General features: G+C 43.5%; 1 protein-coding gene across 3 annotated transcripts in view; it reads left to right on the forward strand.

Moving 5' to 3' along the window:
- The window catches only part of TRIM67 (tripartite motif containing 67), a 480,288-nt gene that overhangs the window by 401,417 nt on the left and 58,041 nt on the right, over window positions 1–20,830 (forward strand). The window lies entirely within an intron of this gene.

The raw sequence follows: 20,830 nt of genomic DNA on the forward strand, positions 1-20,830 counted from the left end.
TAACAACGTTTTTTTCACTGAATTTCATAGGTTTTAGTAGCGCAACTTAACCATAACGTCCCTTTAACAAAGTTTTTTCACTGAATTTCATAGGTTTTTAGTAGTACAACTTAACCATAATGCTCCTGTAACAACGTTTTTTCACTGAATATAGATATATAGATAATGTAAATTTGATAAATGTTTACTAGGATGCCCTTAGTTTATATACATATAACATACAACATACTGAACCCCCTACCTGCGCTAGTGAGTCTGATGTCCGGGGACCATGCGCCTGTTCGCGGATGGACTCGGACAACATCAACACTATCCAAAAACTCAGGGGGTATCTTAGATTGTTATATAATCCAAAAAAAACCACTAAACATGTTCAAAAACCAGCACATAAATAAATTACATTCAATAACAAATAAGAAGTGAAACTGTGTATATAAGACAGTAACAGTCCAATTCCAACAGAAGTAACAGAAATTCCACAGCACAAATCAACAGGACACCTACGCAGCAGTAACAGCAAAACTTAGCAAGAAACTAGTGAGGACACTACATTTATTGTATATATTTATAAAGTTTCTGTATTACGTACACTAAAACTAATATTTTATTTTTACACAGAAATGTCTAGTACCTTGCAATGGCTGGAAGAATGTTTTCCTCGGGAGGAAATGAGTGAAGACAGTGATACTAATGGTAGACACTACACTTCTCTATATAAGCCAATTAATAACCATTACTTTATTTGTACTTAACACATTTTTTTTAAAAGACCATACAGATATTAAACATAATATACCAAGAGAGACATTAGAACATCCTCTGAAACGAATTGAGCTAAAAATTGATCTGTTAATGAAAAATGTCATTATTGTAAAAAACTTTGTGGAGGACTGTATAAGAGAAAAAATGTAATATCACTGTCACACATGTACGTGTACCCCCTCTCCATGTCCCACCCAACTATCCCCAAAAAGTCCCCAGCAAGAAAAACATTACGACGAGACTTCACTCCCTTCCTCCCCTACCATCCATCATGTCCAAACCCCTAATTCCCCAGTTTTTGTATCCGTTTCTGCTTCCCCTCTCTTACATAATTATTTTTCTTTTATACAGTAATACAATATTAAATGTGTTGTTAGTATATTCCTCTGTGTCTTATTTTTTTTAAAAGGCAGTTAGGGTGTCCGTGGACAGCGCGACTGTTCGGGATGTCCTCAATTAACCAAAATGGGGGGTGTCCTACGGACACTATACCTGTACGCACTGTCCTCAATCAAGATGGAAGTGTCCTTAGGACACACAAGATGTCCGCCTGTCCGTAATTAACCAAAATGGGGGTGTCCTAAGGACACTATACCTGTTCGAATTGGCCGTAGTCAAAATGAAGGTGTCTGCAGAACAATAAAGACGTCCGCATGTTCGTAGCTATGCAAAATAAAGTGTCCTAAGAACATTCCCCCTGTTCGCATTGTCCGTAACCAGAACAAATATGTCCGAAGAACACATAGCCCGTCCGCCTGTCCGCAAAGTTGTGACGCACATTTGTTTTCTTTGGGGACCTGAACACTGTCCGTAGAACAACCGCGCGCATGCGTAGCACACCTTTGCCCTACGAACATCGTGCCTGTCCGCAACTGTCCACCGCACGTATGTCGCATTTTTAATTAGTTTGGGGACTGCAACACTGTTCGTAGAACACCCACACGCATGCATAGACCCGTGTATTTGGTGTTCTACGGACAGCCGTTCCATTTGCCAATGTGTCCTCGACGTCATCATGTGACCGCACCCGCGCTAAATGTAAGCGTAACGAACACTGTCCGGGCCCCCGGACACCTAAAAGTGTTTTTTCAGCAATCCAAGGTATTTTCCTGGGAAAGTCCCACACTAGGTCTCTGGCGATCTACATACTTTATGGAATTTTTTTAGCCCTTTCTTGGTGTTTGAAGTGTCCTGGGACAGTGCGGGTGTCCGCGGACACATCGAAAAATCGGACCGCAGGGAATTAAAATTTAAATAATGTGCCCCATTTACCCTTTGAGGTTGGCTCTGAAAAGAGCCTTTTTTGTTTTTTTTTACAGATTCTTCAGAAACACCTTTTATCTTTATTTTTTGGGGTTTATTTCCTTATTTTCCTCCAAATAATCTTCACATTTGCTTCTCCAAAGCATATCTTTGGTTCCAAAACAGCATGGCATTTCCAAAAAAAGATAACGACATTCCATCTTCCTTAAAGTAATCAACATTACCAGAGTCAATGTTGTCATTGTTGCAAAAAAAAAACATGCCAGCTCTAGTCATAAAAGCAAACATGCCTCGGTTGATTAAGCACCTACCAACATTTTGCAGAGGACAAAAACAGAACTATTGTCCCATATTCGCCTAGGTATCAAACCAGAAAAAATAATCTTGGCATTTGGAAGAAGTTTCATTACTGCCTGAACCAAGTTTTTGCAGAACTTGCAACAAAGTAGGGGCACTGACATAGCCCAAATGCAAAGCACCACAGTGCAGAACAACCACGTGTGGGCTATTATACCTAGCCATATCCTGACAAACTTCTAGCATTGCCTGCAAATTAAAACCAGGCACAGTGCACCACACCACCTCCACTCCTTTTGTGTCAAAATGGTTAGCCACTTCCTAGATTTAGCATACTGCTCCAAACCATTCACACAAATATCTCCAAGCACCCCCACCCTGACTTTCTCCACCTCTGCCATCTTCACTACAGACAGCCTCTCTCAATATGAAGCAGAACCTCAACACCTGATTGGCTAAGCCTCAAAATACACTCCCATTTCATACTCGGAAGCCCTGGATGCGCAATGTCCTGTTTGTGAACAGCCGCGCTGTCCGCGGAGCGCATAAGTAACACTGGGGTAGCCCTTCTACCCTTTCCACTTCACTGTCTGCACCATTCCCTCATTGGATACTGTTAAGCAGTCACACAACCATCGACCAATCACATGCAAGACCGCTACATCTAACTCCATCATCACAATTCAGCACTTTAGATGTACTGTTGATCACTCTGAGTACAATCGCGCTGTGACTGCAAAGCGCCTACAGCAACCACTAGTAAACTCTCCAACATTTCTACTTGCAGATTCATGCACATCCACATGCATGAACACAAAGTACAGGTATGAATATTTTTTGCACAGTACATCATACATGCCAACATTCCGACCCACTTGGGAGGGACATTTCCTCCAAAAAATCGGGAGACAGCATTTGTGTCATAGGAATTCATTGGACAAAGGTGTATTTTCAGCGGGAGAATGTGAAAAATAACAATATTTTTCACTGAAAAATCGGGAGTCTCCCGCCGAAATCGGGAGGATTGGCATGTATGCTACATGTACATCTCTTGTATAAATGCATACAAACAGAGTAACTGCCACTGACCCTGTGTAACCAGTAAAACAAGCTTACTGAAATTTCTCCCATCTGCTATGATCAAGTGTCACTTACAAAGTTGTCTGCTCTCCAAATGTTTATTTACCCATATTATTAACTACAATGTGCAAACTGTTATTTTCTTCATTCATTCTATCATTTCTATAACCACTGCCACGTATTTAACCACATTTCAACCATGATAGCATTGAATGCATTATAGTGCATAAGATGTACATACAATATCCTTTCGATACATTCTGCATATTTCACATACATTCTATCATTTCAACTTCCTTTACAAATGACTATATTAGTAATCAGACACAACACACACAGCTATCTAACAAAGTGTCATTTCATGTTAAAAGATGGGAGAAATAACAGTATAATTATGGAAAAAGGTTTTTTAGTGTGTTATAAAATTACACGCAGCCAAGATGAGTACATGCATCTTTATTTATGCACACAGATAGCCAATATCATTTGAAAGGCTCCCAACTGAAACAACACCACTGCCTCTACAACTGTTCTTCCAATCTACACCGCTCTCTAATTCCAGCTGCTTGCCCATTCCGTTCTAGATTTCACAACAGCATTCAACTATGCACGGGTGCAGTCATATCTATCACATCATCTACAACTATGTACAGTGTTGTAAAGCAAGACATACAACATCTCCCCCCTTCCCTTCAGTCTGCAACACAAGCACCAGGTCCTTCCTTGCAACCCTTACTTTATTTCAGACTCTCCCATCTCCAAGCACCACAGAATCACCCAGTACTTAGTAATCACCTACTGAGTAATAAGCTGCTGACCCCATCAAATCCTTCTGATTTATTTCCCACACCTTCCCAAATACATACATTGCATACTTTTCCATACAGTCCTGCCATTTACCCATTAAAAATAGCAAACAAAGCATACGATTATTTCTTCTATCTCCTAACATCCAATAACACCGCCTTACAAAGCCAAGAGTGTTACTATTGTACTCATTTCTAAAGCACATTCAACTAACAGATTCTAAATAAAATATACAGAATGCACATAGGCAATGAAAAGTGCATGTACATGCGATGCATAGTTATCAGAAAGCACTACTACTGCAAAAATAAAGACATCTATGTCTACATTAACAACAGTGCTATTAACACACATATTTATTAGCTTCTTTCTTTCACAATTGCAGTGAAGACCACTCTCCTGAAAAACAGCAGCATCTGAAGTACGAGCGAGAATTCAGAAGAAACCTACTCTTTCCATCCAAAAATGTAAGTGCAGGGGGCGTGGCTTCACAGCACGCCATGCGGCTGTGCTTTCCGTGAGCTCCGCTCCAAGGTGCCCAGGCAACTTGATTTTATCGGTCTATATGGGAAAATTCCGGTCCGATTTTGCCCGGCAGAGGGCCACGATGAAACCCCGACGTGGCAGCTACATTTCCACCCGAACCGCATCCCACGAAGTCTGCTATTTGAATCCGGAATGCAGACGCGGACGACTACAGAGAAGAAAATGGCGGCGCGCCTCACCCGAAGCAGACCCTGAGCGGGAGACCCGCGGACTCCGCCACCTGAGCGCTGAAGTGGCCCCCTCCCGGGTGCTGGAGGACTCTGCCGGGGCTCCCCACTGCCTCTGCCGGTGGCCCACAAAAACACGGCGGTCCCGGGGGTCCGGAGGAGCCCTCTGGCAGATGAGGCGGCGGTGGGGGAGGGGTACTGCAGCGGCCGGCCCGAAGACTGGAGGAGGCGGAGCGGCCCTCCTCGCCGAAGTGGTGGGGACCGGAGGGCTGGAGCTGTAGTGCCCCGGACGGGCTGTAGCGGGCTGGATCTGCGGCCCTCCTGAGATCCGGAACACTGCGCCGCCCCTGGAGACAGGGCGACGCACAGGAGAAGCCTTGCGCCCGGGTGGCCTGACGGACCGCCCCGCTCCTTGGAGCGCTCGGGGAGGGGGAGCGCTGGATCCCGTGGCTCGATCTTGCCCCTGGGGGCCCGCTCATAATGCGAGTGCCAAGCCCCAAGAAGCATCAGCTGCGCAGGAGTACACGGGGACAGCCTAACCCCTAATACCAGGGAGAGAAGCCGAGGGCGAAGTGAGAGTCTCCCTTTTCTGATGACACAGCGAGGAGGCATCTCGGACTGTAACGGACATACACCATTGATTACCTGAGGACTTGAGGTGGCAAACTACCATCGCTACCGGAGGGGGTAAGTCTGTCGTATTGCGGCTGGGCCATCTTATCTTCCCGCCCCTGACTGAGAGGTGCGGTGACACCAAAGTACCACGCCTAATACCCTGGACCTGTAAAGTTACTGGGAGCTGAATCATTGAATGCGGGTGAGTGTGGCACCACCCCGGGGAGGGGGGAATTTGAGACCCCATCCTTCACGGACTGATCTACCTTTGCGCCACAACCACCCAAATGCCCCAGAATGCAGCCACTGCCGGACGGGGAGAAAGCCCTTTACTCTAACGACTGGAGCTACGCCAAAAAGCCGGAAGCTGCTCGCCTACATCTGGCGGTCCCTGCTCCCACATCTGAATTGGGTCCAAGGGTTAAGGGAGCTTGGTACCCGCTTTGGGGGATGCCCAAAACAGGGGTAAAAAAGAAGGGACACGGCATACAGGCCTACCTGGCCCCACAATCTGTGAACTCACCTTTCACACGCACGGTAACGGCGGAGATTCACCCGCTCCCGCCTGCAATCCTGCCCCTAAGCATGGCTATGTCCGAGGAAGAATTGGAAAGAATGCTCAGAACCTTCAAATAAGATATTGCCCAAGAGATTAAAGAAGAGGTCAAGACCTCCAAAGACTCTTTGGCACGGTCCCTTGCAGACCTGACTTCCCACCTAGGAGGGATTGAATCCAGGGTCAATGACCTGGAAAACTCAGCATCTGAACAAGCCCATAACAATGAGGCTGTAGCAGAAAGGTTGAAGGTTATTGAAGAACAACTAGAGGATGTATGGGCAAAGCAAGCCAACCTAGAAAACAGGTCGAGGCGGAATAACGTGCGCCTCCGTGGAGTTCCTCTTCAGATTCCTGATCAGGGTCTAACTGAATATGTGGAGACATTGTTTAGAGCCCTTCTCGATCTTCCGCCAGACGAGGAACTAGAACTAGATAGACCCCATCGAGTATATTCATCTGCACAACTCAAAAGGAACCTGGTACCAGACGTGCTCACCTGAGTTCACTTCTTCCGTCAGAAAGAAGCGATTATGGCGGCAGCCAGGAACGCGGAGTCTATACAATTTCAAGACTCAAAGATTCAGCTCTTCCAGGACTTGGCTCCCACACTTTAGCATGTAGAAGGCGCCTACAGAAACTAACCTCTTGGCTGAGAACCCAGAAAGTCCGCGATCACTGGGGATTCCCCTGTAAACTGATCTTTGACTTTCGAAGACAACACTACATAATTACCTCTGAAGAAGAAGTGAGGTCCCTGATGTTGGAGGATCCTGATAATGGCGTGCCAACTCCACAGGCTCAGAATACAGACGGGCCTACCCTGCATCCCTTGCCAAAAACCAGACGAGGGAAAATCCGGCGGCGTCAGCAGTCCGCGGTGAAACCCCCTCAGGGAGCTGGCTTAGAGCAAGCACCCATCACCCCGGAGGAGACGGCCGTCCTGGAACCGAGAGAACAGAAAGACTGGGCGGCTGCCTGATTCAACTGCAGGGAACTCAAAACACAACGTTCCTTTAGGACGCGACCATCCTGGGACCCTCCACTACATTGATGCCGCCTCCTGATCAATATAGACACCACATGGCCAATTGAGGTTCTCGGACCTCTGTAGATATCCTCCTCCCTGCCTCGGGGCTCTTCCAGGAGCACCCTACTTCCAACCGCGGATGGGAAACTGAGGTCGGTCTGGACGGCCTGAACACAATCCTGTAAGTTAAATGGCTCCCTGTCACCATTAGAGGCCTGGAGTATCTGTACACAGCAACACTGGGAATTTCCACATGATAATCGGCTTGGGCGCCGGAGTGGATGGCGCCCGATTTATTTCACACTTGATTAGAGTTCATTCTGGGGATGAGATTAGTATATTCCGAGATGGAACCAAATTGCTTATTTTGTTTTGCCTGTTTTTATTTTGATTATTTGTTTGAGTTCAACCCGAAATTCTTAAATTGGCGTTATCACCCTTCGCACCACAGACTTCAAATGAACTACATTGCAGTGAACTCTCTGACCAGATGCCTTGCGCTTAGTCCTTCTGGGGGAGGAAAAGTGAAGCGAAAACCCATGCGACTGAAATATGGCAACCCCGAGCTTTAGATGTATATCCCTTAACATGCAGGGTCTGAACTCCCCTCTGAAACGGAAAGCACTTCTCCACAGATTAGGATCCTTAGACGCAGCATTTTTGTTCCTTCAGGAGACCCACTTACGGCCCGTGGATGAATTCCACCTTAACGATAAGCTTTATTCCACTAAGTTCTTTGCCTTAAGTGGCCTGAAGAAGCGAGGGGTTGCCATTCTAGTGCGCAGGGGGATTTCCTTTAAAACTGTGGGGATGGTGCGGGATGAGGAAGGGAGGTTCTTGCTGGTGAACGCCTTGTTGGACGGTCATAAAATCACACTGGTGTCCATATATGGTCCCAACGCTAACCAAGATCTGTTTTTTATGAAACTGTCGAAAGCCCTACTCGACCATGCAGAGGGGGAAGTGATCATGGGCGGAGACTTCAATGCGGTGGTTAATCCCCTAGTTGACAAGACCCTCCCGCTCACGTTATATGACAGGAATAACTTCAGAGACCTTACCTCCCTGCTTAGGGAACACTCCCTGATTGAAGCGTGGAGGTACTATCATCAAGATGAGAGGGATTACACTTACTTTTCAGCCGTTCATGGGGGTTCTCCAGACTTGATATGTTCTTTATAGCAGATTCGCTCATCCACGAGGTTGAGGAAACTGAGATTCTCCCTGAGGCGCTCGCAGACCATGCCCCAGTGCTATTAAGCTTAGCTCCCCCACGGGCTAACCCCCACACTAGACCGATCTGGAAGCTAAACAACTTCCTCTTAGAGGACCCAGTGACCTGTGCCCATATCAGAGATTCCTTAGAATTATACTTCAATGAAAATTACACTGACGATGTGCGCTGGGGCACGGTCTGGGATGCAGGTAAGGCGGTAATCAGGGGCACTTCATTGACCAAGCAGCACAACAACGAAAAGCTAGGAGACTGCTCCAAGAACAACTTGAGGGGGAAGCCCATAGGTTAGAGCAGATACATAAAAAGAAACCCTCGAGGCGCGCACTACGAGACTTACGAATGGCGGAAAAAGCGCTGGAAGCACACCATATGGGGAAGGCGGCCTATTACATGATGCGCACCAAGCAATTCTTGTATACCAAAGGAAACAAGGCGAATAAACTATTAGCGACTAAGCTAGGAAAACAGACACGGCAGAACAGGATTGACCAACTGCGAGATAAACAGGGCCAGAGCATCAACTCTGAAGAGGGGAAATGCCTAATTATTGAGGAATTCTTTAGGGAACATGCAGCCCCCCATAGAGGAGATGCACAATCCACGAAGGGGTTTATAAATGCAGCGTCCCTTCCACAACTCACACAAGCCCTTCAGGAACCCTTAGAAGACCCAATATCCCCTGAAGAAGTGGAATCAGCTATAAAATCACTCCCTATTGGCAAGGCTCCAGGCCCAGATGGCTTCACAAATAAGTTTTACAAAACCTTCTGTAAAGACCTTACACCACATTTTACGAGGTTATTCAATGAATGCTGGGAAACCGGAACTGTTACACAGTCCATGGCGGAATCTACCACAACCCTAATCTTGAAGCCAGGAAAGGATACTGCAGAATGCTCATCTTACCGGCCCATAGCCTTGCTCAATACGGATGCCAAACTATATAGCAAGATTATAGTGCGACGACTGGGGGAGATTTTACCCACACTAATAGACGGGGACCAAACCGGTTATATTCAAGGCCGATCTGCCCATGACAACATCCGCAGAGCGATTGACCTGATAGCCCTGTCCCCATCAATCCCGGGCCCTCTATCCCTACTGTCTCTCGATGCCCACATAGCATTCGATAGCATGTCATGGGAATACCTGCAGTTGGTCCTGAAAGGCTTTGGGTTTGGCCCACAGTTTACTAAATTGGTGTTATCAAACTTACGGATCCCCTCTACCCGAATACGGATCAACTCTCGGTGGACACCTCAGATACCCCGTAATAGGGGAACCAGGCAGGGGTGTCCCCTATCACTGCTGGTATTTGCACTGGCCATGGAACCCCTGGCACAACACATCCGCCTCCGCCCTGACATTCAGGGATCCGAGGTAAAAGATCAATGTCATAAAGTCAGACTCTATGCAGATGATGTGCTTTGTTTCCTGTGGGACGCCCAAACCTCAGTCCCACCGCTCATGGACCTACTTGATCAGTTCGCGGTAATATCGGGATTCACTATAAACATGACAAAATCAATAGGCCTGAACCTATCTGAACCGCAACACGTAATAAACGCCCTACACAACACCTACTCCCTCAGATGGGAAACTTCCAAAATCACTTACCTTGGGGTGCACCTGACCCCGACCTACTCAGGCCTATGGGAAGCTAACATTCCCCCCTTACTAAAAGAAGCTAAAGAGTCTTTGCAGAAATGGGCCCCGCAAGAGATATTGTGGTTAGGGCGCATAACTGCAGTCAAAATGACTTTGCTCCCGAGGCTTCTCTACACGCTACAGGCACTCCCACTGTTCATCCCAGAGCGAGACCTATTAAACCTGCAGACAGAGGTAAGTCGATTTATCTGGCAGTGGAAAACGCCCAGAATTCAGCGCAAGATCCTCGTTCAGTGCAAACAGCTGGGTGGCCTCGGACTTCCATCTATACTAAGATATTATCGGGCAACCCAAATTGCCCCCATCCTGAGTTGGACCAACTCACCTTACCCCCCTAAGTGGCAGGACATCGAACAACTGTTCGCTAGAGCCCCCCTCGCTCATCTTCCCTTCCTCCCACGAAACACAAACCTCCCAGAAGCCCCTTCTCCCAAGCACGAAAGCAACGCTCCAGTGTTGGGATAGACAGTACACACTAAGAGGAACCCCCCAGGTCTGGGACCCCTCTCCCCAATCACGCAAACTCCAGCCTTTACCCCTGGGCTTCAGACTAACTCCTATCGACATTGGTCAAGAGAGGGACCCCTGAGATTACAAGAGATTTATAACGATAATACCCCACTGACATTCGCCCAATGCAAAGAGAAGTTTAACCTCCCTGAGACCGAGAGGTTTCGATATATACAATTACGGCATTGGATCACCAATCCGATCATTAAGAAAGCTGCTAGTAGGCCACCGTCAGGCCTAGAACTGACAGCTGCGGAAGGCCAACGTTCACAGAGAGTAATAAGTTGCTATCGCCTCCTAGAACAGGTCCCAGAAGATGAGAAACTCCCGTACATGATGGCTTAGGAGAGAGAGCTAGGAATTGAGATACCCCCAGAGGCTTGGCAAAGAATTTGGGATAGGGCACAGAAGTCCTCTAGATGCACATCAGTGAAAGAATGTGCACTCAAGATCTGTTACCGCTGGTATTTTTCACCGCAGAGACTACACGCGATAAACCCGGAATATCCGGATACGGATTGGCATGGCTGCGGGGCGAAGGGGGACCTGGGACATTTATGGTGGCATTGCCCGGTCATTCAAACTTATTGGCTAGAGATTAGGTCCAAAATCAAGGACATATGCGGGATTCTCCTCCCCATGGACCCATTAGTAATGCTGTTGGGCGACTCGCCAGACGATGGGTCCTACCCCCGTTCTGGCCCTACTGCCCGCTTGATCACCCAACTGCTTATGGCGGCCCGCCTCACATGAGCGCGCTTCTTGAAGGAAATAGAAGGTCTGCATATAACATACTGGTGGGTTAAGGTGTGGGAACTCTTGGGAATGGATAAATTAACAGCTGCAATAGAAGGGCAGACACCCAAATTCACAAACATATGGGGTCCATTCTTAGATCACGTCGCAGAAAAAGAACATATGTTCTTCCAGCCGAGAATGATCAAGTACCTCTGCCAACCCTGACACGCCTTTAGAATGGGAAAGGGCCCACTAAATGAACATCCGGTAAGGAGAGCCAGCCCCTCATGGGGACTCGCGAAGAAGTGGTGGAAACCTTGGTGAGGTTTATTTATTTTTATTTATTTCTTTTAATTTAATTTTTATTTTTCTTTCTCTTCTTTTACTTTTCGTTCCTCCCTGTATCCCTTAATGAGATAATTAATAGTGGATAAGCAATCTATCCTATCCCCAGAGGATACCTGCAAACTTTACATACGTAATGAATTACAAAGATGTTAAAATGAAATCTTGATGTTGAATTTAGAATTAATTGTTGTCAGACCAGCAGAGAAACTATGATCTTGATCTCCTTATAAACGCTGCCGGAATTGACTGAGTTGATGAATTGTAAAAGCCAGCGGATTAGATTGATGATTCATAGCCTCTGAGATTGACTGTGCTACTACTTGTAATGACATTTGATGAATTTGATGTTCAAACAATATTTCAATAAAAAGATTATAACAAAAAAAAGTAAGTGCAATACTGCCATAATGTTCTAACTGTCACTCAAACACTGTAGAATTCTAGTATTCTAGAACAAACAATTGTATTAACCCTGCAAAATTAAATTCAGTATTAGTGCTTCCCCTCACCAGCTCCATACTTTCTATTGCAATCTGAACACCAGTATAGTAACACACAAATACAAGAATAGCCTTCCCAACCTGATGTAGCAGCCCATTGCACAATCACACACCTCTACATACATCCTTACCATCATACTCAGACACTCATGCACAAAGCACACATACACTGCACAAGATCCCAGGCCACACGTTCTTTCTTTCTCCAACAGACCCCAAAGAATGTCTACCAAAAAGCAACTCCGTAGAAAGCAACGCAAAAATAAACAAAATCAAACTAAAACTCTCCAAAATAAGCATCCACCTCTCGCAGAATTCGTACAAAAAGTTCAAACAAAACAGCTAATACAGTCATTAAGCGAAACAAAACAAGCTTCCAGTATAGAAACTTTGCCTCCTCTTTCAAAATGTAAAATGAAACAGAAAGTGATTAACAAGACTGCAGCTAGCACTAGTGCTAACACTGCACCTATAAATCCTGATGTCCCGACACGTAAGCATACCAAATAAATTCTCTTACAAAAAATGTTCTGCCACAGAGTCCTTCATAACCTTATCAAAACAGGACAGAAATCGCACACAACCCTTAAAACATACCATAGAAAATGTATCCTAGAAGCTCTCATAGACAGTGCAATCCTTCTCAAAAGGAAATTATTTATTTGAGTTTTAAACAGAATGAAACCACTAACAAAACTAAGTACTAAACTACAAAAAAGACTTCTCAATAAACGGAAGATCAACAAAGAAAACTTCACAAACATCTGTGGAGGTGAATGGAGTCACACCACGAGCACAGAACCATATTTCAATGAAGAAGCATACAAACAAAAGCAAATAAACCCAATTGCCATACAGAGCAGTGGACGAGGGTATGAAAAACTTAATAATACCGTTATGCAACAAGAAACGCTGCTCACACAAATATCCCCAGAAAACTCAGTATCACCTGTTCATTCCACTGAACCAATACGTCCATTCTACAAATGGCTGTGCACATCAATGTGTAACACTGCCAAAAAATCTTTCAAATCTGTACGCCATTTCCTCAATCAGTATGTGAAAGGCAAAGACAAATTCAAAATTAAACTACTACAAAATATGGACCCCTGTCCAGTGCGCAAATACACAGGCCTACAGGACATTCATTAGCCTGCATTTCTGGACCTATTTGCAAAAGCACCTTCCACCATATCAAAATGATATCAACACACCATACAACTATAAGAAATCTGGTCCATAAACTGTACTATGCCAAAAGTCCTGCTTTAGCACTAGCCAACTTAAATAACAATCTTCTACATGGTACAGCCAAACAACTACTCGAAGAAATAGAGCATATCCAGAGAAAATATTTTGGAATTGAAAGCCACTTACAAAAGGCAATAGATTTACAACAGACGACCAACAACTGTACCAATGGCAACCTTCTATTACACACATACAAAAAAGAAATACTAAAGTTTAAAAGTACATCTGCTGAAGTACCCAACCATTTGTGTGTATGTTGCCGCAGGACTTATTATAAAAATAACACAAAAACAGTAGACATGACGTACAAAATAGAAGACAAAGAAGATTCCAAATGGTTCCAATTAGCTCTCTATCTTATAGCAGAAAACAAATACGAAATTACTAACCCTTTAATCCTTTGCAGTTACTGCACTGCAAAACTTGACAACAACCAAACACCTTCACGTGCTATCACAAATAACTTGGAATTATTCCCATTACCAAAACCCCTACAACAACTCAATTTATATGAGAGCATCATAATTCAAACAATGCACCCATTTCGAGCAATAATACGCCTTCAACAAAAAACAGCAAAACTACCTCCCTCTAATTAGTGAAAGGCATTTGTGGCAAAGTAGTTTATTTGCCATTAGATCTCAAAGAAAATTTACACACTCTGGGAGTGCAACGTCCAATAGATCAATCTTTAATTATCTTAGTAAATGGCGTCCCTACAAAAGACAAAAAAATTTGGCAACAACTCGTGGATTTACATAACGTTAGACAAGCCCTGCAATATCTAAAAGACAACAATGAAAACTATAGAGAAATTAATATTGAAGAAAACCTTAGGGAAACCACTGAAATAATTCAAGAGTCATCAGAAACTGGTCAATTTGAACTTCTAGATCCTGCTACAGAATCCAATATTTTTGACCATTATACAATTCACTGATTACACTCTAAAGACGCCATAGATGATGCACTGCAAATGTACCAAATGCGACAAGCCAAAGGAACTACAATCAGCATATGAGAAAGTATAGAAGCACGTGCCTTTCCTCTACTCTTTCCTACTGGCAAAGGAGGAAGGTACGATGATAGACCCACACAAATAACATCATCAGAATACCGCTCTTTACGAATGTATTCTGAAGACCCCCAGATTCCGACAAAACATGGGATACATATTCCACCTTCTCTTTGAAAGTGAACTAGCAACACTATGCTACGGAGTTGCACACAAATTGAAATCAGGTACCCATTTTCAAAATATGTCAGCTACGGAATTACTACAAAAAGTGCAAGAAAAAGATCAGATTTTACAGTCAAGACTTACAAATCTTTTAGCAAACATGCGTGGTACAAAAGAATACTGGTTCCGACGTCACGGAGATGTACGCTGTATGATAAGAAACCTTGGCCCACCTACTTGGTTTGTGACATTAAGTTGTGCAGAATATGCATGCGAAGATTTACACGATTTCCTACGCATAGCAAACAAAAACAAAACAAACATAGATATAAAAACAACAGGAGAACTCTGCTCTCCAGATCCTGTGCATGTATCAAGATATTTCCATCATTGCTTCATTGCTATGCTACACTTCATTTGTAATTAAACTGTTCCTCCCCTTGGAGAAGTGCAACACTTCTTTTGGAGAAAAGAATACCAAGCCAGAGGAGCACCACACATCCACATGCTTTTGTGGATTAAAGATGTTCCTAAATTTGGTCAGGACAGTGATGCCACTGTTTTGCAGCTCATCCAAAATATGTCACTTGTGAAATCCCTTCATAAACAACACATAGTGACCTTCATGCACAAATTTTACAATCTGAAAGACACAAATGGGAAATATTGTCGTTGCAAATATAAAAACAAAGGGAAATACTACACCAACTGCCGCTTTGGTTTCCCTAGACCAGTTTCAACAACAGGTCAAGTAAACAACGTCATGTCTTCAGTTAGACATACTGTCAAAGGTAAATGACCTAAGAACACATATTATATAAAAAGAACAGAAGAATCAAAATACATCAATGATTACAATGCCCTCATTGCCCTCCTATGGAATGCAAACATTGCAGACAATTCCACTGCAGTTGCACAATATGTCTTAGCCTACTAACCAAAGCAGAGAAAACAGAGCTTCAGGACCTCTGGGATGACATATCATCTGACAAAATACTATCATAGAAATTGTACAGCTTAGGCATAAAAATGCTCTCTCATAGAGAATGTGGCTGCTATGAAGGTGCAGACCATTTAACCGGTACTGCCTTGGATGGAAAATCTGACAATATAGTAAGTCTTGGTGCTGCTAAATCTAGAAAAAGAGTTCTCAAATCATATGAGGACATAGAAGCAATAGCCAAAAACGATCCCAACAGCCACTGCTACAACTTTTTAAACCATGTCGAAAAGAAGAAGAGTTACTAGATACGTATGACTCCTATGAAGATGCCTTCAAAGCAAATGAAAGCACTATAACAGACGTAAACTTTACACATTACCAAACAATGTTGCACAATGAACAGCAACACAAACAAGAACTCCAGGCCCACCTAGATGTGGACACTCCTGACAGTAGTCAACCTTCTGTAACAGGAAGCCAAGAACCACTTGGACAGCCACTAATAGCAAATGAGGCAGAATTAGCCATGACAGAAGTAGAAAACACCATGTGTCAGTATAAGAAATCTACAGAAGACTTTACTGTACTGAAATCACAACTAAACAATGAGCAGCGTAGCATTTTCCAAGAAGTAACAAAACAAATTGAACATGGTGTGCAACATGAAAATAAAAACTGTACTTGCCAAGATTACAAACCTATACTGCTGTATGTGAGTGGTCAAGCTGGTTCAGGCAAAACTTTCTTAATCAAAATCATCAGCAAGTTCCTCCAACAATTGACAAACAACAAACTGTCAGCTTTTGTATCTGCCCCCACAAGTTTAGCTGCCTACAACATAGGCGGTGTCACTTTACACCGATTACTACTCCTTCCAGTAGAACACAAAAACAAATTAGACTATCACAAACTTTCTACAGAAGCTGCAATAGAACTACGCAGAGTTTTCAAACAAATGAAAATGCTGCTAATAAACGAGGTGAGCATGGTCTCCAACCTAATGTTGGCTTTGAGTCACCTCAGACTACAAGAGGTCCTCAAAACAGACTACGAAGAGCTCTTTGGTGGAAAACACATTATTGTTTTTGGAGATCTTCTTCAATTAACGCCAGTGAAAGCTGAACCTTTTTTTAAAACCTTAGGGCACAAACTGTGCCGTAAAACTCTTGGCAGCATAGGAAATGTCAACCTTTGGCATCATTTCCAATACAGAGCATTAACTGAAAATATACGTCAGTCTGCAGACCTCACATACACCAACATTTTAAAAAGTATTAGAGTTGGTGTACTATCTCAAGAAGCACAATCTATCTTAAAAACCAGGCACATCCATGCACTCTATGGCCATAACTCATGTGCTACTGATGTCATGGAACAATTAGCACACAAAAATGTCAATTGTATGTCCTTGATGCCAACTCTTGCAAGCTGTTCAAAATCTTATGAAACCATGTTAAAAAAAGAAATGCAACCAAAAGTTCAAATTGCCTCCACAGACAAACTGGACATACATGGTATGACATTACCCATGTGTCAACAAGCCACAACAAGGCTAAACACCTTGGAAAACTCTATCTCTCACAAAGCTGGTTTGGAGAAAATATTAAAATTATCTTTAAAATGTACAAGTAGAGTAATGCTCAAACGTAACCTTGACGTGGAGCAAGGACTAGTTAATGGAGCACTTGGTACACTGTTTGGCTTTCAAACATACCCACGTGACAACAACATTCAGTTTGTCAATATTCTCTTTGACAAACTACCCGAAGTTAAAAGGATAGGACGCTCAACAGCCCGCTTCCTTCTTTTCAAAGACATATATGTACACAGAGAACAATTTTCTCTAACTATAGCATACGCAGTCACCATTCACAAATCACAAGAACTTACCCTAGATAAAGCATTGATAGATATTGGTAGCACAGTCTTTAAAGAAGGCATGAGCTATGTAGCACTATCACGCTTACAGACTATTTCTAATCAACTTTGATGCAAGTAAAGTAAGTGCTGATATTTCTTGCATTGTAGAATACAATAGACTGCGTTCACTCGACAGCCCCATCTAAAAACCTATCCTGTTCCACAAAAAGCAAAACGTTGTAAAAGAAAACTACTTCAGACTCAATCTATGCAGGATCTCACAGCAATTCCTCCAGAAAAAGTAAAAGAAGCTAATACTTCATCAAGGACCACAACCAAAGAAGAATCTACTGCTCAAAGTAACTCAACTACCTCTTCAAAGAAGCAACGCACACTCCCAACAAATGATTTGGACACAGAACTGTCAGGTCCATTCAAAGTTTCAAATATAACTGGTGTAAATTGCTACGCAAATGTAGCAATAATTATTCTATTCCAATTGTCACCAATTATTGACAACATGTACTTACACGGTACAGATCAATTGTGTTTGCATATGTTAGTGCTTCATAGAAATGCAGCCAACAATCCTGACAACAGTTACAGTGTTTCTGGAATAAGGCAGGAATTGGACGACTGTGCTGGAATGGTCAAGTTCACTATAAACTCACAAGAAGATCCACAAGAATTTCTCATGTACTTGCAAACAAAAACATACCTTTAAATGAAATCTTCCAGATTTCATACATGTGGAAACATACATGCACTCTTTGCAGGCATGTAGTACAAGAAGAAGTTCCTAATGAAAGCTTTGTGTATGTATCCATACCTAACTGTGAATCCATTCCATTTCAGCAACTTGTACAAAATGCAAACCATGGCAGATTATGTACTACCTGCAATTCTGATAATCGTTCCACCTTACAAATACAGACACATAGTAAATACGTAATAGTAATGCTTTTACGTTATAATGCAGATGGTACCAAAAACAACTGCAAGCTGACTGGATTCACACATGGTCAAGTATCACTTGGTAAGAAAACTTTCACAACAATAGGCATAATCTACCATGCAGGAGCCACAACCAATGCAGGTCACTACACTGTATATATAAAAAAGAATTGTGGATGGTTCGAATGTAATGATACTACCATTAGTCTAAAACAGAGATTACCAGCAAATCTTGTAAACGCTTAATTTAACATTTTGGGACAGCCCCTATAACTTTGCCCCTCCCCCCGCCTTGACCAAATTCAGAGTGGGCCATATACTTTTTTTGCAAAGTTTGGTGAGGATTCATCCAGGGGGAGCGAAGTTATAAGTCGCTCAAAAAGTGCTCTTCCTATGGGTTTAGCAACTTAACCATAACTACATGGCCACTACTGCAGGCCATGTAATATCGCTGAGTCGGAATCCCAACCCCTAGAAATTCTATTGTTAATAGCTTTTGATTTGAGTAACGGATTTGACCGGAATTACAGAGGTGAGTAGGGACTCGCCGCTCTGCGCCCTCCCACCCCACCCCAGACTGCAAAGGTTCCTAACAATCCATTGAAAAATAAAACAGTTATTAAAGAAAAAAAATTCCAAAGTTGCGGCCTACTTCCCATTCATTTTCCCGTAGACAAACAAGATACATTTTTTCCAAAGCGCACAGCCCAAACTGCTGGACGGATTAGGACCAGGTCTGAAACAACTTGCGCATGAAGCATTAACTCGCGACCCATGCTTGGTTTGGGGTTATTCCGTGCAGTAGTTATTTAAACATTTGACGGAGAAGGTGGTGCCCCCTTCTCAAAAATAGATAGCTATATCTTGGGTAAATTACCAGAGCTGGGTTTTTTTAGAAATGAAACAGCCACCATCTTGTTTTTCTCGCGATGTGAGCGATAGCTGTGGATATAGCCGAGGATATGGGAAAATGAAACGTAGGAAAAAAGCTATTTGCAGGTCAAATAAGATGCAAATACCATCAGGCTAGAGGACAGGGGGTAGCAAGAAGACACCAAGTTAAATTTGGGAGTTGGAGGGGGTCTAGTGATTGAGTTTGCAACACAAAGCTTTCTGTAGCCTCGGCTATAGCCGACATATCAAAGCAAACTGCTTCTGTTGTGGGGGAAGGGAGAGGGCACGGGAGGTGAGGAGTCCATCTGGGAAGTGGGGGGAGCTGACACAGATGAGGGGAACACTGGGGGTAGGAAAGCATTTTCTTCCACTGCCGTTTTTCTGGCATTCGTGACTATTTTTCCGCTTATCAGCGCTATTAAGGACTATAGATAGCCGAGGGTATGTGTAGTTCGGTAAAGATATTTTTACAACTATAGTGACGTTGGGGGTGAAAAATCACTGCCCATTATAGCCATCCAGGTCTCCCATTCATGTAGTAACCAGGACAGACCCTGCTTAGCTTCAAAGAAAGGAAGGGACCTCACACGCCTGTTGGGGATCTGAGGTCAGCGTCACACCCTCTGGGAAAAATAACTCAAAAGTTGCTGGTTTGAGGAGGTTCACTTTAATCCCTTGTTCCTTGGCTATTCTTATGGCTTCCTCAAATGCTTTTCTTTTAGATGCAACGCCCTTTGGGTAGTCTGGGAAGACTTGAACACCGTTTCCCCTCTGTAGAAGTGTATCTTTCTCTCTGGCTTTCTGGAGTATAGATTCTCTCACAGAAGTTCTCACAAAAGAAACGATCAACTGTCTTGGTCTACCTGTATCCAACCTGCCAGCCCTGAATACTGTATCAATATCAATGTTGGTATACTTTCTATTGGTCTCCAAGTGACTGGGTTTTATTTCTCTACTTCTTTTTTAGAAGCTCGGTAGGAAGCTTTGTGGCATGTGCATGTCATTGGGTGTATTCTAGCTTTTCTGAATTCCTGTTGGATAGACTCTGTTCACGTGGTATATTGTTACTTGGTTATGGCATCGTTTTGTACGTTGCCTTTACATGGGAATTCCTGCTCCTTCATTTTTTAGCTTGATGTTTATAGTAAGTAGATGTGTGACGACTAATGTAGACTCTTTTGCTGCGCAGGTGGGGGTGTGATTCCACCTTTTGAGTTTGCAGTGGCATTTCTTTTGTTACCACTCATCAACAGTTGTCCTGTTAGTCCTTTACCCTTCTGGTTTGTGTGTCGGAGCAAGTGTTTCCTAAGTGGTCATGGTTGTTACTTGACCCATGACCATCTACCGAGTGGTATCACTCTACAGTTTGACAGTGCTTGATATGGCCTCATACTATTGGAACTGTGACAAGGAAAAGGGACACCATGGGAATTTGCTGATTATGTACCATTAAGCTTGATTGCAAAGGGTCCATGTTTTCCTTGTCACAGTATTGGATTACACTTATGTGTGTCTTCAAAGATTGTGGTACTACTTGGTGATGCTAACAGATTATGGGTGATCGGGCCAAGGGAAGGGTGCAACAATTTCTATTAAATTTCAAGGGGCAGTGTGGTTGTTTGTT

Source organism: Ambystoma mexicanum, chromosome 4p (genome assembly GCF_040938575.1).
Source record: "Ambystoma mexicanum isolate Mex_15411 chromosome 4p, UKY_AmexF1_1, whole genome shotgun sequence".
Taxonomy (NCBI): Eukaryota; Metazoa; Chordata; class Amphibia; order Caudata; family Ambystomatidae; genus Ambystoma; species Ambystoma mexicanum.